Genomic DNA, 23,937 nt, shown 5'->3' on the forward strand with positions numbered 1-23,937 from the left:
AGGCAACCGGAGCTAATTTAGCCTAATAGCCTGCAAATCTCATGATATACAAAACCCTAAATTTTTCCATTTTTCTTTGTTGTTTGCGGCAGCACAAGACTGATTTCAAGGACACACTTTTAAGGCTGGGGTAAATGTTCAGAGTCTAAGTTTCGACACTCGGTTTCTGTTAAAGGAACAACCCGCTCTTTATTAATTTAGTAAATGTTAATCATTTTCACATGGACACATTTTTAGTGGCCAGGGTAGGTGGAGTTATGTGAGGTTTGGGGAGTTTCAAAATTCATTAAGAAGAGTTCAGCAGCAAGCGTTATGCCTAACAGTCATCAATTAATAGAAGTTCTTTGGATGAATGGATGAGAAGAAGAATAGAGGAGTAATTTTTAATTAATCCAATCAACAGACATTGAGGGCTCATGCTGTATGAACTCCTGTGCTAGGTGCTGGGGATATATTGAGGTATGAAACCCACACAAGATCCTCATCTTGGAGCTCATGTTGTAGTGGGATGAAAAGGAAAAAAAAAAAGTTAATTATGTAGAAATTAAAAGAAAAAAATGGGGTTATCAGGATGGAGTAAGGGTATGCAATTTTAAATAGGATGGCCAGGGTAAGTCTCAGTGAGAAGGTGACATTTGAGGATGTGAAGAGAGTCCCTTTCCTACATGGGAGGAAGACTCCAGGTAGAATGAATAGCCAGTTCAAAGGCCCTGACTTAAAAGCATAGCAGCAAGGCCACTTTAGTCTGAAGGGACTATGACAAAGGGAAGAGAAATGGGAAGTGCAGGTGAATTCTTGTGGATCATTAGGATTTTGGCTGTTGCTCTAAGTACGGGAGGATTTTGGTGGATGAGAAATACTTTTCTAGGAGAACCTACCAGGCTGGGGAGACATTTCCTCTCTAAGACCTAAAAATATGCCGTAGGTGGATAGGCATTCTGAACCCTAGAGTTCCAGTCTATTCTATTGCTGTAAGCAATCATACAGGTTAAGATCATGCAGGTCAAGTGTCCTATTTCATAGGTGAGGACATGGCTTAGGAAAAGATTTAGTCTGTGCAAGAAAGTATAGTTCAGTGTTAATTGTTTTGTTTGTTTTTACACCCATTCCTGGATCTTCATATGATGATTGTAAAGAGACATGAAGAAAGAGAAAGTTCTGAACGTTGATTTCATTTGTTAAGGCTAAACCTTTGTGGCAGGACACATGTGCTTCATACCTATATTCTTTCATTTCTATATTCTAACTAATATTCATAAAAGTTAAATATTATTAGTTCATAGTTTCTTAAGGAAAGGGGCACCCTACCTAGTGGCTGAAGTTTGGGTTCCTATTGCAGCCCAATTTTTAAATCTTGATCTGTAACTCACTAGTTGTGTATCTAAGGCAGGTGGCTTGATCTGTCCAAGGCTGTATCTCCTCATCTGTAAAAGAGAAGCATTAATAGTGACTACTGCATAACTCATGTGAAGTTGAAATGAGTTAGAGCCCAACAATCTTATGTAAGTTTTTGATATATTATTTTAAGTATTATTAAATATAGGCTAATTAAATGAACACTTGTTGACACCTATATGGTTTCAGGCACTTGGACACTTTAATGAATAAGCATTGCCTCTACTCTCAGAAGACCCTAGCCAGTGAGAGATGTCCTAATTTCAGTAATTTTTAAAAGATTCTATCTATCTATCTATCTATCTATCTATCTATCTATCTATCTATCTATCTATTTATCTATCTATCATCTATTTATGAGAGAGGGTGTGCACATGTGAGAGCCAGGGTTAGGGGCAGAAGGTGAGGGAGAGGGACAAGTAGACTCTGAGTGCTGAGCACAGTGCCCCAACGGGGTCTTTATCCCATGACCCTGAGATTGTGACCTAAGCTAAAATCAAGAGTCCGTTACCTTATTGATTGAGCCACCTAGGCACCTCTCATTTTAGTATTTTATTTAATTATACTATCTAAATTGTATTTAAAAGCTACACAAAATACAATGGAGGGCAACGGGAGAGAATGTCCCTAATATGTATGTTTATGAATTAAATATACTGTTTTAAAAAAAGAGTGGGAATTAGAACAATTTGAGAAATAAAAAAGTAGTACAGTAGTAGAGTTTTAATTTTTGGTGAGAAGTTGTTTTTTTTTATTTTTTTTTTCCTCCCAAGAAACTAAGCTAAACCATGAGTTGCTGGTGGTATTTGTACACCTGGAGTTAAGGAGGGGCATTCAAGGTGAGGAAGCTTGTTAGCAAAGAAGCAGAGGTAAGAAAATAAAGGTTTTATATAAAGAACACATCACTAATTTAAATTACCAAAAATGCAAATTTCTACATCTTACCCCAAATATTCTGACATAGTTGGTCTCTGTTGGGACCAAGGAATTTCCTTTTTTTTTTTTTTTTTTTTTTTTAGTAGTCTCCATGCCCAGCAAGGAATCAAACATGGGGCTTGAACTCACAATCCGCACAATCCCGAGATCAAGAGTCAGAAACTTTAACCCACTGTGCCACCACCCAGGCACCCCAGAATTTCCATTTTTAGCAAAGCACCACAATGGCCAATACTGGTGATCTATGCAATGCCATTTAGGAAAAACTAAACTAGATCTAGAGTCCTTGAAGGGTTTTCTGTGAAGGTATGTTGGAGTTTGATTTGTGGCAGGCTTCCTCACAGCTTTAACTGAAAGCTAATATTTCAGGTAATTAACATTTTTCTTAAGACAGTGAAGTGATAAATAAGAGAAAAAAGCATTGAAAGCACTGTTGACACTCTAGTAGAATGTAGACATTAAAAAAAATCAGTGAATCGGGGCTAACACCTATCCTTCACACCATCAGCATTCCTTAAAATGATAATGTTCCTCTGAGATATTGACGGTGCTTTTGTTTCTCGCAAAAGACGTTCTCTGTCTTGGAGGCTGATGTGTCATGTGGCAGTTGCTACGGTAACTAAGTTTAAGGAATGCCACCCAGTTACCAAGTAAATAGTCTTGTAAGGCAGATATTATAGCTGACATGTAAATTAAGGCTGCCCTATCTCTGTCAGCTTTTCTATTGTGAATTCCCTTGCTTTCCATATTTAAGGGAGAACTCCTTTCCCTTGCAAAGATCTCCCTTTCATAACTAGTAGAGCATCATTTGAATGCACAGTTGACATTCCCTTGTTTCTTATTTTAGGATTCCATACCTGGGCATTGATTCCCCAGTCTTACGCTGAGTGGACGATAGTAGATAATTACGTTGGTCTACGTGAGCCCGATAAAAATTATTTTTGGTGACCAAGATTAGCAAGTGGTCGTTTCTGCTCTCAGAATTAATATAGGCCAAAGTCTTCTCCATGCTTTATGATGCTAATCTGTATGACTTTCATGTAAGTATTTATTAAAGCATTAGAATAAACTCCAAACTGTGTTAATAAATGTCTTGGTCTTACTTCCAGAAGCTCTCTGGCTTCACACTGGGATCCTCCTCTTTCTGAGCAAACACTTGAATTTTATAACTGAATGGCCACAGTTGTCACTTCACATCCCAAATTAGAGCACATGTGGTCACCTTTTATTTACTAAAATCATGCTAGCATTTCAGGCACTTCACAAAAATGTTAATGTCAAAATTATTGATATTTAGCTCAGGGTGCAGCAAGCCTCCATTGATTTATTTTAGAAGTGTGCAAGATTCATTCAAACTGTTCTTTCTTTTGCATTCTTGAATTTCTCCTTCTAAATCAGGTCATACATTTAGAAAACGATGTTTTCACGATCCTATAAAGTTTAACATTTTCCTTTTTGTCAAAGGTCACTGTAGGAAATAAACACATGAAGATTAATTTAGAGCTTCAAAAAACTATAAAATATACAAGTCAAGATACCATGTGCTCCCCTTACATAAAACCCCATTGAATGGTTCTTTTGGATTCTAATGACTGGAATACATTTGGCAGTATATAGACTTGGATTTTGCTTTTTTTATTAATACATTCAAGAGAACTTTATAATCTTACATGATTTCATTGTGTTCCTTTTCCCTGGCCGTTGGAAAGTTACCAGCTCAGCTATTTGTACATGTAATAGGTTGCTTTTGACTCTTTTCATGATTTGGGACAACTGTCTCACCTCTATTAGTTAAAATTTTTGTTTAACCATGAAGTGGTTCAACAGAAAGTAGCCAAACTCCACCAAGAGAGGAAACAGGAGGTGGCTGTTCAGGCCCATGCGACACTTCAACACTTCATTGATATCAGAGATCCGGGCTCTTTCTCTCTTTCTGCACATATTCTTAGTTCAGAGCTTCCATATTTGAGGTCAATCCGTGGTTAATAGATGCTTGGGAAGGCTCCCACTGGGCAGCCTATGTTCCAGGAAGAGGGTAGGAGAAGGCTGAGAGGTAAAAGTCATATCTAAGTTGAGCCAGTTTCCATTTTTCAAAATGCTTTCCCAGAAGTTACATTTGGAAAATTCTACTTCTGTTCCAATGACTAGAATTTAATTAGCCACTTCTACCAGTGGGTGAGCCTGAGAAGTAGAACCAGACATAATACCCCATACCAATTCCAGATTCCATTAGAAAGATGTGAGGAGAAGTGGTCAGAGGATAGTCAACTAGAGTATCTCAGAATATCTCCCCTCATCACCCTTCACTCCTTAACTCAGAGATGTTTTCACTAGCTTTAAATTTGTCCTTTTTATTTTCTTCAAACCCTGTTTTTGAAGCAGGTGGTATCTAAAAAGTAATAATTTACTAAATAATAGCACTAATCGCTCACATCTGCTCAAGAACTGTGCTAAATATATTGCCTAAATGTTCTCATTTTATTATTTCAGAAGCGTGATGAGGTGAGTTCTAATTTTATCTTTATTTTTACCAATGATCCATTGATAAATAAGAGAATTTAAATACCTTGCTGATGTCACCTGGCTAATATATAAGAAACACAGGTTTCTAATTCTTATATTTCTTTACTGACAGATTTGTCTGTTCATTAGTTTATATATTCTCTCATCCTACATATGAATGAGTTGATCTATATGCCCTGACATCCTTAGCTGGGGGAGGGAGTTTATATTTTTTTGTTTATCCTCCACCATGGCTGAGAGACAAATTTTTCAGCAATTCTTCTACCTTTCTCTCTACCTGTACCTTCGTTTCATGCAAAAACTCCAAGCCCTGGATATCTAGGGGGTGATAGACTGAATTGGAGATACCACACTGTCCTCTAGCATATTTGAATCAATGCTTGTAAACTCCTCCTGTTGATAATCCTACCCTCTGACCGTAATGGAAACTCTCTGGTGGTGGTGTTTGTGTGTGCCACGTGTGTTTACAGTCCCTTTTTTATGTACATAGCTAGCATTTATTTCATGATTTCATTCATTCAACAAATTGTCATTAAACATCTTGTAGGTTTCCAGCCCTGTTGTAGGAGCAGGTGTCACAGCAGTGAACAGAGTCTTTGTCCTCATGAAGCTTATTGTCTACTTTGTGTACAGGTGAACTTAAGCTTAAAAATGTAATATTGCAGATGATTGTAATGATAAGCATAAGAAGAAGGGAAGACAGAGAAGGCATTGGGGTGGGGGACAGAAGAGATGGCTGTCTTCTCATTATTAAGATGTCCTTGGATGAGAGACCACAAGGGGAGGAAGGAACAAGCCATATGGATTTCTGAGAAAATCATCCCAAGAAAGGGGAGCAGCAAGTGTAAAGGTCTTGTGTGTGTTGGGGGGAGAAGGGTATGTGAAGCTGTTTCAGGAACAGCAAATAACGTATTCTCAAGGACTCATTAATAAGCCAGACTAACAGATACAGAACTCTGAAGGATAAAGAAGAAATCCAATTGTGAGGTTATTTTCCAGTTCAAGTCTTCACATAGACTCCAAATCTAATCTTAGAAATAATGTAAATGATGCAGAAGCTAACAGGCAAATGGAAACACACACACACACACACACAGAAATTCTTGTACCTGTGAATCTGCCCTTCAGTCTCACGTTCTCAGACAATCATTGCTTCCTCACCACAAGTGTCCTCTTCTGCAGTGAAAGGCAACATTTCCTGCATGATTATGGCTTAGCAAATGGGAATCACAGTGTTGGTTAGGTGCTTTACATGAAACCACTATCTTAATAAATCGTTTGGACCATCCTACAAGGTCACCCAGCTCTTTCTCAGATAGATTCAGAGAGATTGTTGTTCAAGGTTCCAGGAAACTAATAGCCAGCAACCTTTGACCTTTGAGCAGGGACCTGAGTAAACATAAACTCAAGCTCTGCAATAATCAGGGGAATACTGTTCCTGCAGAGAACAGCAATTATGCTGGTCTCAAGGCAGCTGCCTGGTAGACATGATAGGTGTTTGGAAAGGTTAGAGTCCAATGAAACACACAAACAAAAAAAGCAAAAAAAAAAAAAAAAAATCCAAAAAAAACAAATATATATTTTGAACCAAAGCGTCTTGGAAAATTTTTTGGGAAAGTCTAAACCACAGAGAAAGAAATAACTTCAAGTCCATGGTATGCTGCTATAGTTAGAACTCCAAATTATGCTGAGACCACAAAATTTATTTTATTGCCTTTTATTGTTTTGTTATTTGTATAAACCAATTTTCTTGTAAATACATTCTGTATTCTCTGTAAATACATTCTTTCAAATATTTATTAAATACTTACTGTTTCCTAGATTAAATACTTATTGTTTGCACATTTTTTTAATTCCTGAATTTAGATAGTACCTGAACGTGCATTTCACTCAAGGGGATTGAATCTAAAGAATAAGTGATTCCATCTGAATACTTGAGACACTCTGCTTGGGAGGCAGACCTGTAACTGCCATATAAGAGAGGGACGATGTGCATCATCTAAATAAGGATGACTTCAATATAGACTCCAGTGATACCAAAGTCCTTTTGGAAAAGGAAGAATTGGAGCTTTTGTACATTTGGTCTCCTTTCTCCCAGTTTTTCAATCTCCTAACATAAGTTGTAATCAGTGTCCCAAGATATGTTGGTTGTTACGGAAGGAAGTTCTTTTTAAGAAGTGAATTTTGAAGGAGGCAGGGAGACGAGGACAACCTTAACATGGAACACTTCAAATTAATTCTTAATTTTACCTGCTTGCTAAGTTACATTCTACAACCATTCAGCAAAGTATAGAAATAAAATTTGACTTTTTTCCCTTGTATCTGAAACTTCTGTCAGAATAATAGGACTACATGGTGAATTAAAAAAAAAAAAAAAAAAAGAAAGCCTTGCTATATTCTCAAATCTGCATAAAGTCACAGAATAAAACCTTTGTTTAGCTTATCATTTATGCATATGTATAATACTCCATGGCGATTGATGATAAATTTAAAATACTGAGGTGTCTAAAGAAGAGATCATATGGTCCCTGTTCGTCCTGCAATCCAGAAATAATCGTTAGCTTTGTGACATATTTTCTTCCAGGTTTTGATCCTTATGTAATTCATTTTACACGTCAGTCTCCCGTAACTCAAACTGAACGCCGAATTCTGTTTCCTAATGTCATTATTTAAATATAGAATACATGGCTTTGCATATTATTGCAGAGTTTTCAGGACTAAAATTTGCAAATGGAGGTAATTGCTCAGCTGATAGTTAATGTTAATAGTTTTCCAGAGTTTTTTTGGTGTCATATTATAAATAAGTTGGATATTAACAACATTTTTTCCTCTAAGGCTGAAATTTCATGATGTCTTTTTATATGATTCTTTGCTTTTTTTCCAAATGAGAGGAATGGCTATTCACTTGGATATTGTTAACCTTTTGATTTTACTTCTCTATGTTATTTGCAACACAGGAATTACTTATTTCAGTAGGGAGTAAAAAGATTTTTGAAAATATTTTTTTATTTCCTTCAAATATTGAGCACATTCTAAGTATTCTCTAAATATTTATTAAAGTCTAAGAGAAGAACATTTAGGAAGTATGATTTTTCTTTTGTTTAGCTTTTATTTCTGGGACTCATTGTCAACAGTCTCTTGTTTTGACAATTGCCTGGGAGATTATATTTGCTTCAGGTTAAATGCAGAATTGTTGAAATTCAAACATAAGCTCATTCAGTGAAGGCTCTTATAATTGGCAGAAATGGACTTAACTAAACAGTAACCTTGGCAAAATAAATTTGAACTGGCAGCCAATTCACAAAATTGCTAATTGTTCTCGCTTAACTGTATATTTTAGTTGGCATTTGGTCCTTCACTATGACATGCATATATAGAGCCAATCTCATGTCCTTTTAATATTATTTCAACTTGAGCTCTCCAAATTACTCAGAAGTGTAGTTCACAAGTTAAATATTTTATGTGTTTTAAAGTATAACTTACACTAACATTCCAAAGAATGAGAAGATCTCAGTCCCCAGGTCTCTGGCTATCTATATACACACATGTTATATATGTGCATACACACACACTTACTATCTGTTGGTAAATAATTTTTTTTTTTGGTTTGAATATCACTCATTCAGTCAAGTGATATTTCCAGAATGTAGGTGGTGGCCTTGGACACAGGGCTTTTGAAGTACAGTTCCTATCTGAAAGCAGTGGTTCTCAGCTAGGGATGACTGTGGGCTCCCACCCCCTGGGGACATTTGACAATATTGGGAAACATTTTTGGTTGTCATTTCTGATGAGGCGTGGGTTGGACTAATATCTGGTGTTTACAGGTCAGGGAAGCAGCTCAATATCCTGAATTGCACAGGACAGCCCACACAACAAACAATTATCTGGTATAATACATCAATATTGCTGAGGTTGAGAGACTCTGTCTTAAAAGATCTCATAATCTCAGAGTAGGAGGCAAGGTATATTATTACATCAATGGAATTAAAATTGTAAGTGCCAAGAAAAACTATTTGTGGCAGAGATACAAAGGAAGATGTTGTCAACTTTCCCTGGAAAAGACTAAAAGACTTGAGAAAGTGATATTGAGCTGAAGGGTGTGAGAGGGGTCAAGGAGCAATCATTTCAGGGAGAGAAATAGCTGGAATGAAGTCATGGAAATATAATATTACAACTACCTTAATTAAGCTGGAATTCAACATGGTGTAATGGAGCCCTGTGAAAAGTAAGTCCAACTAAACCAGTTGTCAAAGACTCAGTGATCAAGATTCAGTTGTACAAGCTGAAGAATTTAGATGTCATCCTATGGTCAAAAGAAATCTACTGGAAAGATCCATGGGATAAAAGACTGTTGATTAGTTTCGTTTTTGTTTGTTTGTTTTAAATAGAGAAAAAATACCTCTGGCAGCTAAGAGAAAACTATATGAAAACAAAAATGATTAGAAGGATGGATATCAATTAAGTATAATACAAATTAAAAGTCCAGAAAGCTGCCCTATATCACTAAAAGTCGTGTTGATTGTAACTGCTGTGTAATGATAATGTGTTAAGGAGGCTGGCTGGATGGAAATTACCTCTCCACTAAATGTGGCTGTTGAGATATCAAATCATTATTAAAAAAAATGAGTTATTTGTAACACTGGTAGTAGACTAGTTCATTTAAGGAGATGATCAGAGGAGAAAACCAGTCCTCTGAAAATGCTAGTATTTAAATTATTAAGCAGAGAAAGGGAAAAGAACTTTTGTGTGCTGTGACAAGTAGTCAGAAGAGATATGACGGGGACAAATAAGGTGGCATATTGAGATAGAGCAGAAGGGTATCTGGTCACTATGTGAAATTAAGCTGATGCAGAAGAATGCCCTTTCCACTATCAAATCCACCAAATTATAAAGGAAGTAGTTTTTAAATACTTAGCCAGAGTAAAGAATCAAGAAGGAGGACTCCTTAGATCCCAGGGGGGAAGAAAGAAATTTAAGGTAATTCTTTAGCTATAATCAGAGGTCCACATTCTCACAGAGTTACCAGAACTGGGGAACAGGCCCTAATTGCTGAGTCTGATGCTTTCATACCCTCCCAGAGGAGCCCAGGACACAGGGTCCATATACAAGGACACTGCACATATATAACTTGCAAGATCCTTTGAGACAGGAAGTTATTTTGCTGAGTTCTTGAAAGTGGAACTAGGTAAATGCCAACCGGAAGTTGAAATGAGTCGTTTTGGGGAAACTGGCAGTATGAAACAGCTCTAAGCAAACGCAGAGTTCCAAATGGCTACTGCTTATGTGGTGGAAGAATGACAAGTTGGGAACTTAACAAAAGTCCTAATATAAATTCAGTGACACCAAGGACACAATAGGGGGAATATGAGCTGCACTTAGGTGGGGATTGCTGTGAACTGAGGCTCCTAAAATACCCCTGTGTCACTGTGCTCAAGGTGCCATAACAAAATAGCACTGCCTCCATGGCCTAAACAACAGATACTTGTTTTCTAGCAGTTCTGGGGCTAACAGTCCCATAACTGATCAGATCAGATCAAGGTGATCCCAGAACAGATCAGATCAGATCAAGGTGATCCCAGAACAGATCAGATCAAATCAAGGTGATCCCAGAACAGATCAAGGTGTTACCAGGGCTGATTTCTGGTGAGACCTCTCTTCTTGCCTTGTGGCCATCTTCTCTCTGTGAACTCACTTGGGGTTTCTACTGTGCACTTACTCTTGGCGACTCTCCCTATAGGAACACCAGTCCCATTGGATTAGGGCCCCGAATCTGTGACCTCATTAAACCTTAATTATGTTTTTAAAGAGCCTATCTTCAAATGCAGTCTTTGTGGGCTCAAGGTTTCAACTTGTGGATTTTGAGGAGACAGTACAGTCCATAAAAACCTCCAGGAAGATGAGTTAAGAATAAAATATTAAAATTCCCTATGGAAACTCAAAAGAGAGTCAGAACATGCAACAAACAGAATTTACAACCTAGAACTAGAGATAATAGAACTCTCTGGAAGAGACTTGAAAATATGTGTGTAAAAGCTTACATAAAGAAAGAAAAAGCTCAGACATCAGACCTGGAGAAGGACCCCCATCTTGAGCTGTTGAGCACTGGAGCTGTATGATTTGAAGGTTGTGAGCAAACACATTGGTAATGATGTAGGTAAGTGTAAATAAGCATTAGTAACTTGGAAATAGATTCGATTAAATTATCCAGACACGCAGCATAGGTGTAAAGATAAAAAGAAAATAACATAGCATACTTTGGAAGACAGAGAAGAAAATTTTTCAGAAGAGGAGACTAGTAATGAAAGACATGATGGCTCTCAGTATTTTTCTGGACTGAAAAGAGATGCCAGTCTTCAGAATGACTGAGCGTACCACGTCCTTGACAGGATGATTAAAAACAAATCTACACCTAGATATATCGCAAAGAAACTTCAGAACTCACACCAACAGAAAATCTTGGAAGCGATCAAAGATGAAATATCTATTGCAATCAAAGGGGTGAAGATTAGAATTACAGGTGCTGTCCTACAGTACAAGTAACTTGTGGGGACAAGTAACTTCGTGGAGGGATAACTTCAGAGGGTGGATGAAAAGTAATTGTTAAGATACAATTCTGCACTCACCCAAACTATAACTCAAGAGTAGATTTAAAGTTTTTTTTTTAAATACTCATAAAAAATACTGTGAGGATTAAGGACTCAATCTCACTGAAAAACAAAACAAAACTATTGCAGCATGAAAATCAGTAAGAGGCAATCGAACCCCCTCCTCTGAAAATAAGGATGGGATGGTGAAGGGAATACTTTGATAAACATTTAGATAAGTGGAAGTAACCTTGGACTGTAAAAATAATATGGATGGTTGGATAGATGGATTGGTGGATGATACATATTACTAATTTCTTTGTCATTTAAGAAGAGGTGTTTTACAAGGCACAACCAAGACGACGTAGTCCATTAGGGGAACAAATTTGGTGTGGATCTTATCTGCGAGGAGATTAGATTTACTGATTAATGGTAAACTCTTACCCATATATGTTTAAATTTTATGAGTGAACTCCAACAGAAAAGAAAAAGAATATGTAGTCTCTAGATAGAAGGAAACGGAAGGGCGGGATAAAGAAGACTGCATGACTTGAACAGGATAAAAATGTGGACATAAAGGATACAGATGAACTAGAGGATAATGGTTTTCTCTGGGAGGAAAGAGTGAAATTGGGGAGGATTGCAAAGTGGTCTCCTATTCTTTCTAAGGTAAAACCTTATTTGTTAAACTAAGGTACACGACCTTTCTAAGGTCGTGTATTTGTTAAAAACAAATAAACCAATAAAGCAAAATATTTAATATTAGTTAAAACTGGACAGATGAAATTTGTTGGTTGTAGCTACTTGGCATGTTTCTTTATTATCTATTTTTTTTTTTTTTACTTAACTATATTAACAAGTTTCTAAAAAATGTGCATTGGGGTTGGATACAACCATGCTCTTACCGCATATTACTGTGTAACTTGGGTGAATTTGTTCAATTTCTTTAGGTTTCGCTTGCTTCATTTTTAAACGTGTACAATGATAGAATATTCTCTACCTTCCGGGGCTGTTTTAACAACGTAAAGTGTGTGCACGGTACCTGGAGGAAATATGCGTCCAGTGTATGGTAACCGATGTGAGTAAAGCCGCAGTGAGAGCATGAAACCAAAGGAGAGTCTTTAAATCGAGAAAGGAGGTGTCACCTCTTACATGCTGAAGCAAAATGTCCACATAACTGACCGTTGGATTGAACTCTTACGAGGTCATTGGTGAAGTTTACCTGGGCAGCTTGGGGGGATTGGTGAGAACAGAAGACGGTGGGCCGGAGTTGAAGAGGGGAGAGGACAGATGCGAAAAGGCTTGCAGCACATTGTGTAAAACAAGGAGGCAAGGAAAAATCATGTACTTATTTATAGAAGCAGGAGAGAAAACAGATATAAAATGGGAGACTGCAAATGTGAACTATTTCAAGTAGTTTGGTTGTGGAGGAAAATAGGTCAGTGACTAGAGGTAGAGGCTCGTGTGTGTGTGTGTGTGTGTGTGTGTGTGTGTGTGTGAGGCAGTGGTAAGGATTTTGGCGTGTTAACGGACTGAAAGGAGAGATCCGGTGGGAAGGGGCAAGGTGAGGAAACAGGAACCGAGGTAGAGCACTGAGGGGTTAAGGTCCCAGAAGGGGCAGGAGGAGTTGGGGTTCAAGAACACCGATGGAAGAGTTGGCCTTAAGCAAGAGAGAAGTAGGTGTTCTGAGATGAAAAGGCAGTGGACTGTGATGCTGCCGGTGGTCGTGTCTGCATCTTCCCTATCGAGGGTGAGAACTCAGGCCTTGAAATACTCCATATTTCCTATGATGGAAAAAGTGGATTCAGACCCAACTCCTCTCAAGAAGGGTTTTTTTTTTTCTTTCTTTTTTTTTTCTTTTTTTTTGCTTGTGAACGATCATCGTTTGAGACTTCAAATCAGCACACGTGTTTCAAAAAGTCTCGAAAGTTCCACAGAAGGGATGATGTGTCAAAGTTACTGGCTAAGCCTTTGGGAAATAAACAGGAACCAAGACTCCACATTTCCATGTCCTCTACAAAATCAGCTTTCCAAAAATAGCCTCATACAAGCTGTAGTCACAGTTGAATGTCATGTTTCTATTATTGTGATGACATAAAATCATTAAACCACTGCTAGTAGTAAAAGCAGTCATGTCTGGTAATAGAACTGCTCTGTGCCCACGTGAAGGGAATTGCATTTTAAATGACACATGGAGAGCAACGTCCTCTGGAGGGGAGTGGCATGGACTGAGGTTTTACTTCCACAGTGATTTATTAAATGTCCTCTCTGCTATTTCTGTAGTACTTAAGCTCTTGGTTCTGATGAGTGATGTCAAAATTTCAAAGAAGTTCTCAAAAAAAAATTTAGTCATTTGCTGAACTTTTGTGTATTTCTTGTATTTAACGTAGCTGGAAAAAAATATTAAAAGTTTCCAATATCAAGACCCAAACCCACTCCCTCAATCTCTCAAGGCTCTTGGTCTGGGCCTCTCATTACATCTTCTCTTAAATCCTATCATGCAAGCAGAATTATGACATACGGGTCCTAATGCTCACACAACCCAGTGAGAGAGAGGTGGCCATGGGGAGATGAGTACAATGGACATTTCAAGACTGAATTCAATCTTCCCAATATCAATTGGAATTGAAATTCCGGTCTGAATTTAAAAAATGAAATTAAAAAAAAATAAAAAATAAAATAAAAATGAAATTTAAAAGAGACATTGAATTAAATGTCTCTCTCAGGTTCTGAAACTATTACAAATGGACCAGGAAGTTTTGACTTCCTCAGGCATTCAGACATCAGTGCCATCATCAGTAAAGTTGAACTGAGAAATACGCTTTGTATATAAGGCCAAAAGAGACTTCCCATCATCCCCCTAAAACTGGGCCCTGCAGTACCTGTTGAGAGAGTCTAGTTACAGAGCCAGTTCATTGCATGTAGGAATAGAAACCGCCTCTCACCTCTCACGAGTAGTTGGCACAGGTGCACTGACCTTCTACAGTAGAGCCCCTCTTCTTGTGGGGAAGGGAATGGTCAGAGGTGAGGATTGGCATCTATCTAACTCTGCCAAGAGAACCGAATGCCTATCAGTCCGGGGAATGGATGACCTCCCCAGACATAACGTGACCTCTTCTCCATGGCCTCTCATTCGATCAGTTTTATTCAGTTAATACACTGAAGAGTCTCATTCTCTGTTACATAATGAGCTTCTCAAGAATGCCAAGTGTGTCGATCAAAGCCAGGCCAAGACGCCAGTGAGACCACACACCGGGACCGATAAAGGACATTATATTGGAGGCGTTCACCAGGGGAGGGGTCTGGGCTCTCCAATTGCCCACTGTGCTTTGGGGACAGAATGCAAGTATTCAGCAAATTGAAGCATTGGGCTTCAGGAGGCTTTCATGAAACTTGATTAGGAAAGTAGGAGCCCCCCCCCCCCCACCCCGGCATGGTTAAGAGCTGGAATCCATCAATGGTGTCAACATCGTCCTAGCGCCAAGTCCTGTTCTGCCAAGTTGGACAGCCATAGTTGTGAGGACATAAGCCTCTTCTCTGACAGGATCGGTGTGCTGGCCTGAGAGCCTGAAGGGTTCCAGCTCTTGGACATATTTGACCATGACCAAATTTGCTACCTCAGCATCTCAGTAGAACTGATTGCTTAAGCACTTTCCCTAGCCGACTTCCACGTGCTCTGCGGGAGGCCACATCCTCCTTTGGGGGACTGGCAAGCGGGGCATAGGCTTTAGAAAAGCTAATTCTTCTCGGTGCTGGCCTGACTCGTCTTCTCATTTGGCACCAGGGTGCTGAGTATAGTGTATTGTAATATATCACTGTTGAATAAGGAGATAATGCAGAGAGGAAGGAATAAATGAATAATTAAGTGGTGAGACAGTGTCGTCACCGGGCTAGCTTTCCTTCACACCACCCCTCCATTCTACTCTTTGAAAGGTGTGTAGGGACTAAGCAGGAGTCTTCTTTGTCTCTCTTCCATGAGAAATTTCTCTGACCTGGAATGAAGATTTAACCCTGTCATCAAATGATGCCAATCACATTGGCAACAGAGTCGCCGATTATAGAATAAGGACTCTCTATGTCTCTTCATGAAAGCCCTCGAGTTTATTTTTTAGTTCCTTTTAAGATGTGATATGATCTCCTTATTTGTCCTAAAAATCCCCTGGAATTAAATCCTAAATTTTAATAATAGCTAGCATTTTTGGATGATCACTATGTGCGGGTGCGGTGATAAACACTTGACATAGATTATCTCATTTAATCCTCACAGAAACCAAATGAAGTGTTTACTGTCATTATCCCTATTTGATGAAGAGGATACTGAGGCTCACAGAGAATTAACTTGTCCAGAATCATCTAATATCGAGTAATCACAAGTGAATGAGCTGAAAGCACACACAGAAGCCGGGACCAGACTTTGACTGAGGGGAGAACTTACAGAGACAGAACAGTAGCAGGTGAGCAATCGTCTCGATGCCAGTTGCACAAGGGAACCGGGCCACCAGTTGTAAGACTCGGAAGGGACCCCAGTCTTGAGCCTTGGGGCCCAGAAGCTGCGGGTGGAGGAACCACCGCCTCTTCTCTAGGATGGTTTGGAGCTGAGGTCCAGACTTTGTATTTGCAGCTCTATGCTGTAGCAGATGTGTAGCTTCCAGCCCGAATCCTCGACCTCGGCATTCATGACTGAGAGTTTACCAGCCCAGGTCACAAAGGTTAATCCTTGGCTATGACCGAGCCATTAATTGGCAGAACTTTTATCCAAGTACCTTACTCTGATGAATGCCAGAGTCTCCCCAGTCTGATAAGATGGGCAAGGAGAACCTGAGATAACGCTCCCTATGTGCATTTCAAGGGGCAGCATGGTCCACGGTACACACCTTTCCTGCCCTGTATTTTTATCTCTTGCTTCTAGTGGACCATTTGAAATATTTATGTAGTGTGCACCCACGTCTGGCCCTTACAGCTCACCATCCTGGTGCTATGGGCTCCATGAGAATGTGAAATTTAATTTGGCTATGAGTCACTCAGGAGGATATGTTGTTGACCATGGATTTGATAGGCTTATCCTCTGGGATTTGAGGGGGCGGGGATGGGTGGGGACAGGATAGCACCTAAGAAGTAGGGTTTCTTGGAGGAAATGAAGTCACAGATACGGAGGTTGTGACTTCTGTGCTGTGAGTGGGCATGTTTAGGAGATTTTATACCAGAGTTGATGATATTAAGGAATTTGTGTCGTTTAGGTCATGCAGTTTGAGTTATTTGTCACATTGAATTTTATTTGTATATGTCTCAGCATCTAATTTCACGATTTCCAGTGTTCCTCAGTTTCACTTTATGAATTTATAAACTTTATAAAATGTCTTGAGCTAAGAGAAATTGTCGGTAATTTAACAGTGAAAACACCTTTACTACTAAGTAAGAGGTTCATGAGGTCAGGGCTGCGATCTGTTTTGTTAATTGCTGTGTGTTCCCCGTGCGTAGATGCCAGTCAGTGCAAAGTTGTCACTCCATGAATATTTATTGTTTGAGCAGGAAAGTAATGATGACTCTTTGGCTACGAAAATTGATTATTAAATCATTTGAATTCTCTTGGAATATGAAAGTTTTGCTTTTAGTTACGTGTATTTATTAAAATAGGTAGAGGTGAAGGGAAGGATTTTTCATACCAAGAATTCTTTACGTGTGAATATAATGAGGTGGAAAAAGTGATCACCTTTTCTTATTTAACACCTCCCAATCATTTGGTTTTCAGTGGGAAGGGCCAATATTTCCAGAATATATATATATTTTTAAATCTTATGATTACGCATACTTTCAGATGTATAGAAGTATGTATATGTGTGTGCGTGGTGGAGGGTGGCTCATGATTTGAAAAGTGTACTCATCTCTGGTGATCATCCATTGTTTTGTCTATATAACCTCCTCCCCTGCGCAAAAAGAAGACAGAAATGTCCAATAAGGAAGGGCCAAATAAATCCTTAGTTTCAAAGTTCTACAAGTAATCCCAACTCGGCAGAGTATGGAACGGACAAGATGAGGGAACCACCTAATGTTTTCCCCTGTGAACGTTTCCAGTCTAATCTTATAGGCACAATATGAAGCCGTCGTGTGTGAGGGTTCTGCTGGGCATCAGTGCTGTGACAAGTAAATAGAAACTCCTTCAGGCCATGAAAAATGTCATGGTTCTAAATATAGCTGCACCTTTATGTCAACGGAACTTCAAGAAGATGTGAAGGTTTCTGGAGTATTAGTTGAAGGCAGTCTTCTGTTTTGACTTCTGTAAATTTGCTTTGGGGTCTGTGTGTGTGTGTGTGCGTGTGTGTGTGTGTGTGCGTGTGTGTTTCTTTTCCTGGCCCTTATCCATTTGACTTTCTTCCCGATGACCCTCTCTCTGACTTTTCTTTAGATAATTTGAGAATACTGACTGTAGAGATGCCAGGGGTGAAAGGGATCTTCATCCCCAGTGAACTCCAAATAGCAACTTTCTTGTCTCATTCCCAGAGGAATTTTTTGTAATCTTGTTGGAAGCATTTCTGCTGTACTGTAATGTCTACAGGAAAGAATGATGAACAAATCCTCTCATTAACTACATTTTAATGGGCTTTGTTAAAGTCAGCTCACCCCAGTCTCAAAGTGAAAACAAAAAACAAAAATCCTGACCTCACAAATGAAATGTAGTGAAAACAATATAGTAAAGACAGTGTAGACTCTATCACTGAAATTTAAACTTTTCAGATCCTAGTGGCTTTTTTTTTTGTAAAAAATGCTGAAGAATTCTATCCTTATAAAATAAATATATACATAAAATCTGCAAAACAAGCTACAGCTACTTTCGAGAGATGTATTTGAGAAAGTCTTTTATTTTATCCTATAGAAATATCTTGATATCACATTAAAACCCCCACATAGTCGCAGTTTATTGTCAGACCGTTGCAATCTGTGCGTCACAAGACCATGCCATGCATGTCATGGGTTGAATGGGTTACAAGTGTGCTGGGATCATAAACCTTTTCTGCTTTTAGGCAGCAACATAAGGTCAAGGGCAACTAAATCTGCAGCATCTTTCTCCTCCCATTGTGAGTAAGCATGACAGTTTTCCCTAGTAAGCCATCCAAGCCTTATTTTCCACATGATCCTTAACGTGAAATAGTTTGAACACACTGCTGAAGAATCATCCACTTATTCTTTCCATGGATGCTTCTGGAATACCTCCTATTTATGAACCAGTGCATTAGATAGGAGTGGGATAATAAAGGTGACTAAAGCTTATTTTGTGACCTCGAGGAAGTCATAGCTACCACTAAGCATACTACCACCCACCATATGTGTAGACTTACTGGAACACAGAAGAGAGTCAGCCTAATTTAATTTGGAATGAGAAATGGGCTGAAGACACACATCACCAAAGAAATGATACTTAACTGAAGTTTGTGGGTTAAGTGGAGTTTACGAGGAAGGGTGTATGTTGTGATAATACTGTTTTTCCAATAAATAGTTTTCTATTACAAGATTTTTAATGGTTCCATACTATTAGCAAGGTGTGGATAGAACACAATTTAATTGAGCTCTTTTTAGGCTGATTCCATTTTTTTGACAGCTGTAAACAACGCTGATATAAAGATTCTTACAGCGAAATCATAGAACATGCCCTTCATTCCCTTCGTAGGATAGAGTCCCAGTTGTGAAATCACTGGTTCAAAGAAGCAACACTTTTTAAAAGCTTAACTACATTTTCTCAAGCTAGCATCATAAAAGCGTGTGGCTTTGAGGTCAAACTTATGTTCCAAGTATAAACATTTTTTTTTCTGTTGGTTATTTGACCTAAGTGACCTTCATTACTCTTAGTTTCTTGCTTCAAATGAAAATGAAGATCATAATAATTACCTTAAAAAGCTGCTTTAAAAACTATAGTGGAAGTTAATAAATACCTATGAAATCCCTCTTGTGTTTTTGACAATAGGTACCTTGGCCATAAAATCCAAGTGTCTTAAATATTGTAGGTTAGCGTCATTCATGTATTTCCAGCAGGGAATGTGCACGTCTAAAATAACTGTGTGGTGTAGTTACACACAGTTCATCACATGGACCAAATTTCAAAAAAAAAAAAAATCTGACCCATTGTCCATATAAATAACTTTAGAATTGCTGGACTGTGCTCAGAAATTTGATCTGAAAGACAGAAAGGTTCTAGCCCTCGATGAAAAGACAGAAGCCCGGAATAAAATCCTCTTTCTTCCACTTATTTCCTGTGTGATTAATTCCTCTGACTCTCAGTTTTATGACTTGGAAAAAAAAAAAAAAAACATAAGGTCACATTTTCGTTCTGCTTCAAAGAATCAAATGAGCAATGTAAATAAAAAAATATAGATAATAGATAGATCTCTAAATTGCTATTCTGATATCACCTACTATTCTTATCGGTTTTTAAATCTACCGTGAATCTTTTTACTGATTGGGAGAGAAGAGGCAGCAGGCAAGAGTGTACCCTTCCCTCATGCTTGTCAGTGGGTTACGCATTTTTCATATTCTATTGATGTGGGGCATTGACTGGAAGGATTGGGATTTATTTTTGAACTCCTGTCAGCACTCCATAATTAACATTGCCCAGAAGAGAAATGCTATTTTGCCTCCTGCATCATCAACACACTGTCAGCAAATAAGGAAGGCATCGTCTTTGCCATTATTACTGCTAATGTATGAAGCAGAAAAGAACAGCTGGATTTTCACACACTGGGCTGTTGGAAGCACTGGCATTTAGTGAGATTTATTTTCAATTTCTACCTGCTTCTATTTGCCTAAAAACGTCTTTAAAGGGGAAAAAATATATCATTTTTATCCCAAAGCTTATTTTGAACCTCCCAATTTAGGAGTTTACTGATTTCAATTTACTGATCTCAAAGTTCTTTATCTCAATGTCATTTTTTTCTCCTTGACAAAAAAATGCAAAGCTAATTGTTGATTGCTCACTGGCTATTTTACTTCTCTACCTTTACTCTTCTATTGTCTCTGTGTCCTAAATTTCCTGTACTGTTTTAATTCTCTCTCCGGTCTCCAGTTTTGCTTATATTCATAGTGGCAAGGAGTAGGGATAATCTTTTAGAATGAAATAATTGAAAAAAAAATAGAATGAAGAATTGTAGGGGCTAAATCTTGCTGCAATCAGATGGCAATAGTGAGCTCAGAACTTTAAAAAGGCAAAGCAATCAATCAATCAATCTGTAGCCTCCATAGTTACAGTGTGCTAAAATTAAGTAGTCTAAGGTTATTTTCTTTGAGGTTTTTGTTTTTGTTTCTTCAATGACATAATGGGAATGTGAAATAGTACAGCCATCATAAAGCAATTTGATGCTAAAAAGCTAAACATAGTTTAATGTTAAACATAGTTACCATTCTGATCTGGAAATCCTACTTAAAGGTGTGTACCTGAGAGAACTGAACATACTATCAACCAAAAACTTGTACGTGAATGCTCATAGCAATTTTATTCACAATAGCCCTAGAGTGGAAACAACCCAAATATATGTCAACTGATGAATAAATGAACCACATAGAGTACTTCATACAATAGAAAATTATTTGCCACTAGAAAGGAATGAAGTGTAGATGCACGCTTCAACATGTGTGAACTGTGAACTCACGGGCAGGAAAAGGGCAGATACAAACGGCCATAGATTCTATTACTCCTCTTACATGGTCTGTCCTAAAAAGGCAAATCCACAGGAATGGAAGAGTAGATTACTTGTGGTCAGAGGTAGGGGACAAGAGACCCTGAGGGGAGATTGATAATGGGCATGGGATTTCTTTATGAAGTGATGAAATATTCTAAAATTACATATCTACAATCATTGCACAACTTTGTGAATGTACTCAAAACCACTGAATTGTACACTTTCTTCCCCACCCCCCTCCACCAAGGATCTAAAAATGAAAAAGGAAGAAGTGGATGAATTATGTACGTTAAGCGAGCAACTGTTTGGTATGGTAATTGCATCTCAATAAAGCTTCTACAGAAAAAAGTAACACATCCATTAATAAAACATAGAAACTGGGAATGGCGGAAATGAAGGGGAAATGATGACTAAACAATTTATCATCATAAGCTTTTCATGTTAAACATTCTTTATAAACATTTCTATTTTTAAAAACCCCAGAATATCTTTTCACTAAACGAACCATGATTTACTTAAATATTTTTTTTTGTTTGTTTCAGTTGTAGGTGTTTGCCAACTAACTATTCACTAGTCTAGATTTTTTTTTTTTTTTTCATTTTTATTGAGAACCAAGCAAAGTGTCTGTGGTCACTGATGCAAACCTGGTATCGTTACTCCAGAAGTAGTTACCTACTGGCAGCCTGGTAATCTAGAGCTGCTTGTCCTCTTACTTGGACCACTGCTGTCACTAGAACTCATCGTAGGAGTAGACTCCTACAATGACATGGCCAACGGTGATTGAGGGTGTTCTTCATATACCCCTTATTTGGAGGAAAGTGAGAGGTCTGTTTTCCCTTCATTCAAAACAGATTTCAAGGCTTCACCTAGCTAAATGCTGCAGGCAGGTAATTCGTGAACCAGTAGACCACAGACTGACGGCCCAGGATGGAGACTAGAACAATAGGGTAGTGGAGAAGCTTCACGTGTCTTTTTACTAATGCAAGATTTAGTACATTTAAGGATATTACAATGAGATCAAATCAAATTTATTCCAGAATAAACAAATGAGAGTAAGAAATGGAGGTCAAATTGTGCTTTCACGGTTCTATATACACCAGTTAGATCTCCGGGAGGGAACTTAATGCAAGTTGATGTGTGATTGTTCCACTTTTAAAAGAATGTAATTCCGTTTATGTCTGGTTTCATTAAGGCTGTTGGGAGAGCACTTGAGTAATTCAAAGAGAAGAGAAATGTGAAAGGTACCAAGTGTACGTACAGAAGCGTGTATTCATCCTACATTCTCCTGTTATAACATGCGTGAGTCTGTCAACCTTAATGTGCAAAGTCTGTTATGATTTCATCTTGTATAACTGAGAGCTAGCAACTTTGCCACTCAGAGAAGTAATATGATCATTCTAAATTTGTCGCACGGAACCTTTGTAGTTTGTGACACGCTCACTACGTGGCAGAGACGATTCAGGGAGTAGACGTAAACAGACAGTCATGTGACCTGTTGGTTAGTGATGGATGCTTAAACTAGATTAAAATGAATGGGCTAACACTTTCTCTGTCGGTTTTCATCTCTTCAGCCTCCCAGCTATTTATGAAAGGGAGATATTTGTATGAGAAAAGATCCCAATTGGGGATTAATGCCCAAATCCCTACATAATTTCACACAATATAAACAAATGTTATCATAGGACTTTGTATGTCACCAAGCCATTTAATGGAGTGATTAACATATATCCTTTCATAATCCTGTGCAAATGTTTTCCCCCTATTTAAAAAAAATGAGTATAATTGACACATGATGTTACGTTAGTTTTAGGTGTACAATGCAATGATTCGACAACTATTTATGTTACGTTGGGCTCACCGCAAGTGTAGCTGCCATCGGTCACCATGCAAAGGCATTAACGATGTATGGAGACTGAGCATCAGAGCGATTTGAGCTTTTCAATAACCAAAGGATAGAAACAAGTATTAGGAAAGGACATAAGAAAATTAAATCACATATATGAAGCCCCCATCCTAACGCTATTTGAGAAGATTCTAGAATGTTAACGCCTCCATTAATGCTCCAGAAATCATAGGAGGTAGACTGTCTTCTCTCTGAAATAGAGAAAATAAAGCTAAAGGCCCCAAACATAAGCCTAGTTCCTCACAGATTTTTTGGTGCAGTGCCATACATTTTAGAGCTTACTTTTTTTTTTTTAGACCACGTGTTCTAAACCTAGTCGTGATACTGGGAAGATGTTCAGCTGTAGCTTTTGTTGTGAAAACTGTATTATCACTGTCTGGCAGCCCTTGATTAATTCCTTCATGCTGTAGTCACCTTCACATTTTATTTGATCCACATATGTTTTTAAAAAGGCTGCAATTCACTCTTTAGTCAAGGCATTGGAAAAGCCCAAGATCAAAAGTAACCTCGATTGAAAACTTTGCTGTGGATAGACTCTTCTATCTTCAAATGTTCAAAATTGTTCTTGGAACAGGACCAGTTATAACCCTCCTAGACCCTCCTTCCACGCACGTTCGTCCTACCCCAAATGAAAGTATAAACAAACACAAAGCAAAGAGTAGTTAGTTGGCCTCGTAGTAACTGGAGGGATGTGTGGACTCCGTGACATCTGGTAGGGAGCAATAGAGAGGAAAGAGCACGGTCTGCGCTCACCCTGCAATGAATGAGGAAAGAAGTAAGAATATCGAGAGGTAAGCCCCATTCTTAGAGAGTTCCATCCCGTGTCTTTTCTCAATAGTGCTCCTTTCCATTGGTGTAGTTTTTGGAATGTTGGTAGGTTTGGTGGAGTCCATGGCTGACGACCAAGAAGGATTTCTCCAGAGGTCTTTGG

General features: G+C 38.4%; 1 protein-coding gene across 6 annotated transcripts in view; it reads left to right on the plus strand.

Annotated features, from left to right (window-relative positions):
* LRRC4C (leucine rich repeat containing 4C) overlaps nt 1–23,937 on the plus strand; it is a 1,155,661-nt gene that overhangs the window by 214,889 nt on the left and 916,835 nt on the right. For all 6 annotated transcript variants that reach the window (XR_005373312.1, XM_038562992.1, XM_038562989.1 and 3 more), the window contains exon 2: nt 15,706–15,892. The gene's annotated coding sequence lies outside the window, so the exon portion shown is untranslated. The remainder of the gene's footprint in view (nt 1–15,705; nt 15,893–23,937) is intronic.

Source organism: Canis lupus, chromosome 18, assembly GCF_011100685.1.
Source record: "Canis lupus familiaris isolate Mischka breed German Shepherd chromosome 18, alternate assembly UU_Cfam_GSD_1.0, whole genome shotgun sequence".
Classification (NCBI taxonomy): Eukaryota; Metazoa; Chordata; class Mammalia; order Carnivora; family Canidae; genus Canis; species Canis lupus.